We start from the raw sequence: 12,542 nt of genomic DNA, 5'->3' as shown, positions 1-12,542 counted from the left end.
ACAGTCCCTGACAAAAGTCGTGTCGCCCATCCATCTTGTAGAAACAATTGCTAATAACCTGACTTAAGTATTCAATTGGTTTTAGAAATGGCTCATATGAAAGCTAAGACCCTCCCAAATGATGTTGAATGTACAAAAATATATTTGTTTCACTGAAAAAAGATTGATCATTGAATGAAGACATAAAGGTCACATTTTGGCAAGACAAAGGTTTTGTCGCCTACAGAAAGTTTGAAAATTGAACAAAAAATGTACTTCAAATACAAAAATATGTTACTTAACATCAGCAAATTAAGTAGTGGTGCTGTGAGATCCAAATTGAATATTTTGTATGACTTCCATGGGCTTCGGCAAGGATTCATACAATTTATTAATGAAGTCATCAGGAACATCAAAAAAAGCAGTCTTGCATGCCTCCTAGAGTTCATCAACATTCTTGGGTTTCGTCTTCAGTGCTTCCTCTTTCATCTTACACCAGAAATGCTCAATGATGTTCATGTCTGGTGACTGGGCTGGTGAGTCCTGGAGGATCTTGATCCTCTTTGCCTTGAGGAACTTTGAGGTAGAGATTGAAGTATGCGATGGAGCACCATCCTACTGCAGAATTTGTCCCTTTTTATGGTTAGGAATGTAAGAGGCAGCCTGCTGATCTCTCAGGGTGCAGACAATTAAAAAACCGTGTGGCATTTGCCAAGGCCCACAGCCTGTCAAAAGAATGGATGCTGGAAAAGTGGCAAAAGGGGGATTTTTCAGATGAATCTTCCATTGAATTACACCACAGTCACCGCAAATATTGCAGGAGACCTACTGGAGCCCGCATGGATCTGAGATTCACTCAGAAAACATTGAAGTTTGGTGGTGGCAAAATCCTGGTCTGGGGGTCTGGGGTGTGTGAGATCTCTCCAGGGTGGAAGGCAATATAAATAGTCTGAAATGTCAACAAATCTTAGCTGCCTCTTTCATTCCTAAACATAGAAAGGGACAAATTCTGCTTCATCGCATACTTCAATCTCTACCTCAAAGTTCCTCATAGCAAAGAAAATCAAGATCCTCCAGGACTGGCCAGCCCAGTCACCAGACATGAACATCATTGAGCATGTCTGGGGTAGGATAAATGAGGAAGCATGGAAGACGAAACCCAAGAATGGTGATGAACTCTGGGAGGCATGCAAGACTGCTTTCTTTGATGTTCCTGATGACTTCATCAATAAATTGTATGAATCCTTGCCGAAGCCCATGGAAGCATACAAAATATTAAATTTGGATCTCACAGCACCACTAGTTAATTCGCTTATGTTATGTAACATATTTTTGTATTTGAAGTAGGGTTGTTCCGATCATGTTTTTTTGCTCCCGATCCGATCCCGATCGTTTTAGTTTGAGTATCTGCCGATCGGCATCAAAACTTTGTCTTCATTAAATGATAAATCTTTTTTCAGTTTTTGTACATTCAACATCATTTGGGAAGGTCTTAGCTTTCATATGAGCCATTTCTGAAACCAATTGAATAATTAAAAGTCAGGTTATTAGCAATTGTTTCTACAAAATGGATAAGAGACAAGACTTGTCAGGGACTGTACATTGACTGCTCTGTGCTGATATCGCTTTCGTGTCAACATTCATTTAAAATCAATCAAAAGTCGACCCACTCAAAGATTTCAAGAAGCAATGCCAAAAAGGATTGAGGAAATCTTCCATTTTGGTTAGAAAAGGCCATTTGGACCTATGGAAAAGTCTCGAGAAGCGAAGCTGACGAAGACACAGCAAGTCCATTATTGCGAAGAGACCATTTTATGCCATTTCTTTACCCTGAACATAGTTGCATGCATTTTCAATTGATTTTACACATTGAGGGCCACTGTCAATCAACATCAAGAGATGCTTCAAAGCGGTCCCAAAGAGCGACTGCTTGTTCCTCGGCTAGATTTGCGCACGGCCGTTTTGTAAGGGCTAGTAAATCAAGCCTGTTGCACTTATTCAAGGAGCAATCACGACAGGTATTCAGCGAGTGAATGAAAGCCATCTTCCTAATAAAGACAGCAGTGCATTCTTCCTCGCTCTCTGGAGGGAACGCAGAGTCTCTCGCTAGATGAATAGAACGCCCTACCTTGGCAAATAAAGTCAGCTCCCCCCCTGTCTTTTTCGCTACTAACGTCACTCGATTATGTGCCGCCTTTTCAAAAGCCTTTGTGAAGGCTGCGCTCTAATTCAGCATACGTTACCTGGGAATAAGATATTTTTTGTATTATTATTATTTTTAACACTAACACCGAGTGATGATCCTTCATCTATTGGGCGAACAGTAGTGACCTCCCCCAAGGGCACGTGGGGAATTCATAAATGTGGCCGGTGAAGGACGTGACGCACCGGGCAAACATGACTCTAAACAAACAGTCGGCGGCGTGTGGCGTGATCCATTTTTATTGACGCGTCTTGTCGACACTCACCAATGTTTACCCACAGACGAACTCTGCTGTTGATCTTTAATGATCTGCCCACAAACATACCCATTAAGAGCTCTCAAAAAACAGCAAATCTTTTATAAACTCTTAATTTCCTGTGGTTTTTTTTTTTTTTTTTACTCTCTTCCTCTAAAATGGAAAATAAATGAGTAGGTGTCACTTTGATGACATAATCTCTGACGCGGGCAGGCCGAAGTTGGTGGAAAAAAAAACAAAAACCGGTTGCGGTGCGACACAAGTAATTGCCAGGATTGATCATGGGAATAAGTGGACTGTTTCCATGGCAACCGCCGCAGGACCGGGGCGGCCGGCGAGGGATTGATCGACGGTCGCGCACGCCCCAAATGTTGCAAGGTGTAATTCAACGAGCGATATTTGTGCTCCTCCTTGCAACTTTGTAGTAAACACTAATTGATTGGTGATTATACGCTGGAATTGTTTTCTGTCATCAGCCGAGTAATTCATTAGATGAATAAAAGGATGGCTTGTTGGGCACAGCATGTTTCATCGCAAACAAGGAATACTATTTATTCCTCTTAAAAGTGCCTATGACAGCAAAAAGCATGTGTTTATTTAATATATTCCGCGGTATTTTATGCTCCTGAATGAAATGGACCGCTTGGATGTGTGTGGAAGCGATCGTGTATTTATTTAGTTTTTTTGAATCCCGCTCCATGACAATGAGCGACTTCCTGTTTTGACAAAGATTTCTAATGTTACGTCAGCGGGATAGTCATCTTCAGTATACAGCTAATACTACAGTATGCAGAACTACTGCAGATTCAGCTGGTTTTGCGGATTAATTTGTTTATTTTTCGCATCATACCAGCCAAACGGCTGCAGAAAAATGTTGCTGCACCAGGGAGAGGCGTGTGAGCCTTTTTGGGGTTTCAAAAGGTTCCCATTCACCAGTGGATATTGGCAAAAACAGGCCCTACTACTGTGGGACTATTGGACTTTCGAGGAAGCGAGTAAACATCGTGTTTTGTATTATGTCAAATGGGCTTGTCGCACATCCCCCCGCCGGGAGAGCACTATACTCTGATTATCGTCCTCTTCATGTGCCCAGTGTTCTGTCAAATTTTCCACCCGATCAGAAATTGCAACTTTGTTTTAAAAATGGCCGGGAATACAGCGATTACAAAGTAAACTAGAGTTGTCCTGACCAGTCGACGTTGTCGACGTCATCAATGACGTAAATGCATCGAAAGGCAAAACATACCGTCGACGGGTAATGACGGGTTTAAAAAAAATTACATGCGGATAAAATTTAGAATGGCGGGCGCTCGCGATGCAAGCGGTTGTTACTGGCACCCCCAAGGGGGCCGCTGTTATTTCAATGTGACCGCCATTGTCAGATTGAGAAAATAGGAAGAAAGTGGGCGAGCGAGAGAGGTGAGCTGGAAAAGTTCGCGGGTAGCGCGGAGTTGAGTGGCTGCATCCCCCACGTTTTTGTTTTGGTCAATAAAAGTACAGCGGGGAGAACAAGTATTTGATACGCTGCCAATGGATTTTCCCATTGGCAGTGTAACAAATACTTGTTCTCCCCATTGTATCTATAAAGAGCCACCCGACGTCTCTCGGTGTTTTTATGCTCGCCGCCGCCTTCCTGAGGAGGAAATCGGACGAACCGACGACAACAAGCTAGTTCACTCCTCACTACGACGAGGAGTTGAAAACACCGCCAATTACCAAAAAGGGCAGAATTGGTAACACGTGAAAGCGGCATAAAGCCAATAAAGCGGACCAGAATAACCAGAGTCTGGAATTATTTCAAGGAAAATATGGAGGGTGCCACCGTGTGTACTCTTTGCTAAGCTGAGCTCCCATACCACGGTAGCACGTCGGCTATGAACGAACACTTGAAGCGTCGTCACCCAAGTGTAATTTCAAGAAACAACAAGCTAGCGGATTGTAAATCCATACAACTTTCTAACGATTTTTTTAATGGAAGTTGCCTTTGCGACGTATCAACGTGCATTTTTATTTAATAAAATAATTAACATATATATAAAATTGTATAATATTTTTTTAAATTATTATTAAATTTATTCGGATCATGGAAGCTCCCAATAGGGGAAAATATATACATATATCCTGTATATACATAATATAAAAATAATGCTAATGTTAGTTACTTTATATTATAAAGTATTATTGTGTATATACATATTGTAGTATACTATAAATTTAATACTATATATTTAATTTTTGTTACTATGAGTATGTGTGCCTTTCATTCAAAATAATTGTGGTAATATTTCAGTGTGCCCTCTACTTTATCTATTTTCAGGTTAAAACAAACAAAGGTTGAACAGTTTTTCCCCTCCCTTAAAAATGCGGAATGCACACCAGAAAAAGCGTCTGAACTCACACAAAGTATTCTGAAAATGGTTGTCCGGGATATTGGAAATCATTTTAACATTTAGAACAATATAGACAATGACATACCACAAAAAGAGTAAGATTTGTTTTGACTCCTGTTAAAGAGGTGAAATAAAGTAGTAAAAAAAAAAAAAAAAAAAAATTGATTAGATTAGTCGACTAATCTTAAAAATAGTCAGCTGACTAATCGGGAGGAAATTAGTCGTTTGGGACAGCCCTAAAGTAAACACTCCAAACTTTCTTTAAATAAAGGACTATTTACCTCCAATTGAACATGGATGGGCATGTAGCTCTCCTCAGACACATTCTGTCATGTTAGCTGCACAACAACTGCAGCCGCTCTCCTATCACTCTCTCGCTGTTTATGTCTTCGCCGTGTAGTAAAGCATTATTTTCCCATATTCATGTTGACCATTTGGCAGCTACGCTGTCTTCCGATGTCGGCCGGTTTGTCTGGTGGTCATTGTCCAACTGCTTCCCCGCAAAACAAGCCCTCTGCCCTCAGCAGGGGAACGACGAGTTCTAATTTGCTCGCCGCCGGGCAGGTTGCCAATCGGCGAGGAAAATCAGCAACCCCGCCGCCGAGTGAAATGATCCGGGCTAGTTACGTGTGATTTTCCACTTGGAAGACTTTGAAACATCACTCTGTTCGGGTTAGCATGTCAGCTAGCTGTCACGCCTCTTGGTTTGTTTAGATTCTCTGAAGCCGGCAGGGAAATGACAAAAGCCGGACTAACTACGGTGGCATAAAATATCGTTCGGGAGGTGCGACAGTAAAGGTGAAGTCGACAGTTTTGACCATTATGGAGTAATTTTGACATGTCATACTGAATAAATGCATTCTTATTATTTCATATTCCATTTAGCACAAGACTGCTATTTGTCATCACCATACCATTTATTTAGCTGTTGGGGAAAAATACTTGGATAAAAAGAATATCCTGTAAAAATATTGGAGTAGAGAGACTGAAACAATGACATTTTGCGGCGTTGAATTTTCCTCGTTCTGAATAATTCCCCCTAAATGGGCTGAATAGTAAAACAGATGAAACCATTCTCCTGCCGACGTCATCAACCTGTTGGGGACGCTAGAGCCCTATAATGGTAGGCGTGGCTAACCGGCAGATTAAAAGACTAATTTTTCGTCATCTGCGCTTTGCCAAATTGTTGTATATAGTCGAATCGTCTCAAAATATGATTCTAATTCACATAATAATGCTATTTAGACTTTTTTTCTCCTGTCGTACGCACTTTAAGTCATAAGCTACCATTGACAGTGACTGACGTCCAATCAGTTTTAACTGGGAAGACGTCTACTAGTCATAAACTAATTTAAATTCATGGCTGGCAGCCAATATGGATGAACCAATTTAGAGCTTCGCGTAACTTCCAGATGACCTCAAGCAGACTGACTCTTAAAACCCTCGCTAATCATTAGTCATTTTCGACCAACATCCAAAAAACGAACTGCCCTGAGACAAGAAGTGCGAAGTTGTCGCCTTTGCTGTCCCTCCGGTGATGAACACCTCACACCCAGCCGCCGGTTTGCTTCGGCAACTCGTGTTGAACTTTCAATTAGCGCGCGGACATCCCCGACAGCTAAATCGGCAACGGTCGCACAGTCTTTCTCCAAATGTCACAAGCGAGGTGTTTGGTGTTTGCGTCCCGAGGACAATGAGCCGGATTGGGTTTCGCGAGGAGACTTAGCAGCACCCAAACTTAGCACTGACTCCCTAAGGATGCTGGTATGTGTGAGTGCGGATAAACACGGTAAAATTAGCTCCTTGACAACAGGATGTTGTGCAATTTATGGAAGTCGTTGGTCAGCGTTATTACACAGTATAAGTGGCACCTTTTAACAATGACTTCTAAACAATCTATTTGGTCCTTTCTCCAAGCAGGTAGGGGGCAGAGAAACACAAAAACAAAAAAGGATAATGTGTTAATAGCGCCTCTAGAGGATGGTAGAGGTATTCCGTTTTAACAATGCACAAAATTCTATTTTATAGAAGTTTCCTGAGAGAAATATGGACGGCGCCATTTTGGAAAATGTCTGCCACGAACTTCCGGTTCAGAGAAAAAAAACACGAACTAGCCCTGTAAGCAGGACTGAACGGGCCATCGCAGTATGGCGCAACTCGGACGTCACGCAAACTGAGACGGCACGCAGGTTGGGGTGGTGGCAGATCGTTCCCTTCTCATCCTATAATGAGAACCTAACATGCTGGAAAGGCGCATCTTTTTTAGGGATGAGAAAGAAATTCACACACCTAGGAGAAAAAAACCCTGTTGTGGAGTACTTCAAAAAAGGAGATGCTAATAAACTGTGCAGCAACGCCCTGATTGAAAACAAGAATGAATCTTGTAATTGGGCCAATTCGACAGAGTGCGCCAAACTCTGTGGCGCTGTAAGCTCCCTAAGTCCCAGAAAAAATGTACTTCCTCTTCATGGCGAACAAATGGTGGTCACGAGAACAGACGGAGAAATTTGGACATAGTCCTTAAAATGTAGTATTACAAAAGGTCTTCAAACTACAATGTTGTGGAAGAAAAATGAGTGACTTTCTGTTGCCAGTAGTTGGTGCTGTAGGGTTGATACAAATTAACCCTACAGGATCCTTCAAGGTACGACTGTTACCAAGCACGGGAAGGTTGGCGCATATACGTATATTGTATGTCTGAATGCTCAGAATTTGTGGCGAGACCAAATGGCGACGGTGATTTTGACTTTCCTATTGGACCTCTCTGCTTCAACGATACCTCAAAAGGCCCGTGAATTAAAATTCACCATTTTGATAACTTAAGATCTCATTTGTCTCATGAACAGTCTCAACAATTTTTAGGAGGATCCAACTAACTCCCGAGGCGCCAAGGTCTCACATGTGCACCCTGTAAATCGATAAACATTTCATATTCCACCCAAAATACCCGATTTCCTTTTGGGTCTGGAATATGGGTGCAAGAGACTTTTTGGAGCAGTTTTGCACAAGGTATCGACTCCCCAAATTTCATTGCTCTATGTTGTAAAAACCTAATAGGAAAGGCCTTTTTGAAAAATCTTTTCTGTTGCGACTAGTTGGCGCTGTAGGGTTGATGCAAATGACCCCTACAGGACCCTTCAGAGTTCGACTATCAACAAGCACGGGAAGTTTAGCGCAGATACTTTGTATATCTGGCAAGTTAAAATTTGTGGTGAGACCAAATCGCAATGGTCTTTTCATGTTCCTGTTTGGACCCCTCCTCTTCAACAAAACCTGAATATTTTCCATCAGGCACCTGAACACATGTCTTAAGGCTCCCCTGATGCAGGTTTGAGGTCAATTGATTTTTTTTCCTGAGGAGGAGGAGCCTGTCTAGTAAAAAAGGGCGTTCCCTGCTCCCAGCAGGGGTGCCAGACCTAATAGGGAATATTCAATGTTGTCGTGTTCAGGCTGAGATACTTTACATACCTTCACACGCTTGGTGCTCAGGTCCAAATTACGGTTGAAGTAAGCAGTGTTTTGACAAAGTTAAAACTGCAAAATTAAAGCAGAGGAACTGACGTAATCCCCATAAATGGATTCAGCACAACGTAGATGAGACGTAGATGAGATTGTATGATTGTTCTTGTCACTTTGTTGATCAATTGTGAACAAAATTATAACAACCTGTCAGCCTGTGTTGAAGTGAGGTATAGAGATTGATACGCCAGCCACTTGAGTAACCAAAAGGAGATGAAATTACAGATTATATTACATTTGCCGAATGCAGAAGGGCTGACAAAGATTTTGTTGTTAAAAGGAAATACTACAAGGTGTGTACATATAAACAAAAATTGTATGTCATTCTTTTCTATTGCAGATATTAATCGCAATCAAACTTTTTGGACACCATGATTCCATGTCTTCCATGTTTTATTCAAAACAATTGATGCATGTGCAAAAGAGGTAAAAAAAAAATCACAATTTATAAATTACAAAAATATTAATGAAAGTGGAGCATAAGTCGAGCCTTCCATCATCAAAGTAGAACGCACGTAGTCTCGATATATGTCCATCAACGTACATTAAGTGTTGTTGTGAGGCACATCAAGTCGTCTTCCCAGCGTGTTTCACCTTTATACAAACGAACAAAAACTTGTAACACTTGCATTATGCATTCAAGGGTAAGAAGCCCATGTATGACCTGGAGAAGATGAGCGTTTCTTTTCCATTTCTTCATAGTAGTCAAATTGTACTTAATGTAACCATCAGAGTATTGTACATTTACTGATTAGCAACAGGCTAGCAGCAATAGCATGTGTTGCAGCCACAGCAGTATAGTAGTTGTAGTACTACAATCATCATCGAAATAACAATTTCAACGACAACAAGTCGTTTCATGCGGAATATTTAAGCTTTAGTTTTTTTGGAGCACCGGACACATGAAAATGCAGGGATAAGAAGAACATACTGTACCTTCCATAACACAGCGGCAACATGGATACATAAACACGTGGTGGCACGTGCTTGGTTCCACATCCACCTTCATGAACATGTTATCCTCAAATGTCGTAATGATGGCAGATGGATGCAGTAGTTCCAAATTTTGAAGGAATTTGATGAGTGATGCCACTCCAGCTCCATGGTTGATTTAGTTAGAGAACGTACGAAAACGGAAGTCGCGAGTAGAAATGCGGAAGTACCTCGGAAACTTGTCTATAAAATGCTGTGGCGCGGTGTGCGATTTTTTGTGTGAGTGTGTTAAAAATAAATCAATAAATAAAACATATTGAAACAATAGCATACTTAACTTTGTGGATAAAATATATGTGTTGTAAAACTTTTTTTTTTGTTAATAACTTGGTCACCAACTGACCCCTTGCTTGTTACCATGTCACGTTGGATAAGGCGCCATTGGAACGGAAACGTTAACTCTTGACAGAGAAAAAAAAAAAACGAAGAAGCAATTTTTTGCAAAAACAGCAACATTTTCTCAGATTCAATTCATGGTCAGAAATGTAGATGATTATGATAGTTTATAATAGTGCCCAGCAAGCTACAGATTTAGACCATGGAAAACTTTAAATAGCTTGCATTGTATCCATATTATTGTTTGTTGTTGCTGCACAGCGCTTTTGGATATTCGTGTGCAATTTATTTGAGTGTTGAGAAAAGTGGGTGTTAACCCAAGGCTTATTGGACTTCAAATATGTTAGCTGCGGGTATTTGCATTATAATTCACGGGCGTTTTTATATACTGGACAAAACCTCCAACACACACTGTAGGTGAACTAGAACGCTGTCTTTGTAGTAGCCTAGTAGGAGTACGTAAACTATCCAGTATGCATGTGTACTGCCATTGTGCATGCCTTGTATGGAGAAAAAAGGAGAGACAGCGAGAACCAAAAGTGGTATTTGCCATGTGGCAAATTGTATTTTGCCACGTGGCATTTTTTTTGCCATGTGGCAAAATGGATTTTGGCATGTAGTATTTTTTTTTTTGGTATGTGGCAAAATGGATTTTGGGGTACATGGCAGTTTTGCAGACCGTGCACGGCCATGCCATTGACAGCTATGTACGTCCAAATTTTCCATTCATTTTAAATGGCAGAAAAACATGTGTGGCTGTGATTTTTTACCATTACAGCGCATTGACATTCAACTCGCTGTAATGTAAAGTGCATGGTCAAAAATCACATCCACATGTTTTTCTGCCATTTAATATCAATGGAAAATTGGGATGTGCATAGCCGTCAATGGCATAGCCTGACTTGGGTGTCAGTTGAATGTTAATGCGCTGAAATGGTAAGTGTATGGTAAAAAAATCACAGCCACACATATTCTTCTGCCATTTGAAATGAATGGAAAATTTGGACTTTCATAGCCGTCAATGGCATGGATGTACAGTACATGGCCTGAAAAATCTGCCATATAACCCCGCAAAATGCCATATACCATAAAAAAAAATGCGACAAACCAAAATCCATTTTGACACATATACTAAAAAAAATGCCACGTCAAAATCCATTTTGCCACATGGCAAAAAAATGCCACATAGCAAAATTAATTTTGCTTCATGGCAAAAAAAATGCCAGATGGCAAAGAAAAAATGCTACATAGCAAAATAAATGCCACATGGAAAAATCCATTTTGTCACATGGCAAAAAAAAAAAAGCCACATGGCAAAATCCATTTTGCCACATGGCAAAAAAAAAAATGGCCACATAGCAGAATCCATTTTGCCACATGGCAAATACCACTTTTGGTTCTCGTCCCTGCCAGAGAAAGCGCAAGCATGACAAATTTGGACCGAAATGGCGGTTTATGGAAAAGAAAAACACAACAGGATCCTCAGCATCCCCTGCTGTGAGTGAATTCCAGCTCCCAAGATAAAATGTAATGATTTCGGAGAGTATGTGTTGTTGTAGTTAGCCACTCAAGTGCGGGACATAATGAAAATACAGTAGCCTTGACTATTCTTGTTATGTTTGGTGTGTCATTAGTTTTGTCTGTTTTTTAATGATTTTGTTTTGTTCTTTGTATTTTCTTTCTTCTGGCACTGCTCACGCGAACCATGCTCAAGTCAAAGTGACACGTTCGACATTGGGATGCGTTGCGTTTATACAATCTCTTACTCATACTTGACTCACACCAAACAGGGATGGAGTCATTGGTGAAAAATGATGAGATTTTGGTCCTGCTGGATGGATATTATTGTTCACATTTCCTTTCTCTCACTGCCAACTGGTCCAAATAGCACAAATGCACAAGGACATACTGAGATACAAATGTCTTAGTAGTTAATTTTAGCAGTACTAGTGCATAAATCAATGCAGATAGTCTATAAATTCATCACTCAGCTACAGTTTCCCCCACCAAATCCATACCCCGTTACATGAAACTTGTGGGCCGTGTAACTAAAATAGCGATTACCTCATTTAGCGTGTGGGCAGGAAGCAATATTTAGGTTGAATTTCCATTCAAGTGTAAGTGATTTTAGTGGATTCTCATCGGGAGTGACGGCAGGTGCAAATGTGAGGATGAAGGAAGCATTTTTTCCCCCTCTGAGCTCCTGTGTTGTCTCCTTTTCCTGGATGGTGGGGGTGGATTTTGACGAAGGGGGGCTAAATATAACCCCAGTGTGTATAGAGTGTGTTTGCCATGTTGAATGTAATTGCAGTCAATCTCTCCTCTGACTCGGAATCACAACATTTGAGCACCCTTATTAAAATCCCCCCGCCTCAACACACACACACCGTACTCATCTCACACACTTCTCTGCAGGGCATTTCACTGCACACCCCCAAACAGGAAGAGACTGCAATGATTTACTTTTTACTGTAATATATAATACACACCTTTTCTGTGGGGGTGTTGATCCAGAGCGCCGCCCTGTGGTGGTGTTGCTGCCACTGAGGGAGAAAAACAGAGCCATTGATTTTCCACACAGTCAACAAAATGATTTTGTCATGAAGGGTAAATACACAGCCTCCTATACTCATTTATCCCAAACATACACACGCATATCCCCGCGGAGAGAGCGCTCCCTGGCAACGCCACACAAACACAACATGCACATAATTCACGTGTTGTCAATGAGCCATGTTTCTGCTTCTGGAAATTGAGGAATGCAAAACAATATGCACTGCTGTGTTATGCTAACATGAAAGTGAAATACAACAGAGTTGCACTAATGCAGTCTTCTTTTACATATAACTAGAAGGAGCCAGTGCCA

General features: G+C 41.0%; 1 protein-coding gene across 2 annotated transcripts in view; it reads right to left on the bottom strand.

Annotated features, from left to right (window-relative positions):
• Positions 1-12,184, bottom strand: part of atp2b1a (ATPase plasma membrane Ca2+ transporting 1a) — a 140,500-nt gene extending 128,316 nt beyond the window's left edge. For both annotated transcript variants that reach the window (XM_057854063.1, XM_057854065.1), the window contains exon 1: positions 12,166-12,184. The gene's annotated coding sequence lies outside the window, so the exon portion shown is untranslated. The remainder of the gene's footprint in view (positions 1-12,165) is intronic.
• Between the last annotated feature and the right edge of the window lie 358 nt (positions 12,185-12,542).

Source organism: Corythoichthys intestinalis, chromosome 13 (genome assembly GCF_030265065.1).
Source record: "Corythoichthys intestinalis isolate RoL2023-P3 chromosome 13, ASM3026506v1, whole genome shotgun sequence".
Lineage (NCBI taxonomy): Eukaryota > Metazoa > Chordata > Actinopteri > Syngnathiformes > Syngnathidae > Corythoichthys > Corythoichthys intestinalis.
The sequence above is the reverse complement of the archived record's forward strand: the minus strand, read 5'-3'. Positions and strand labels throughout refer to the sequence as shown.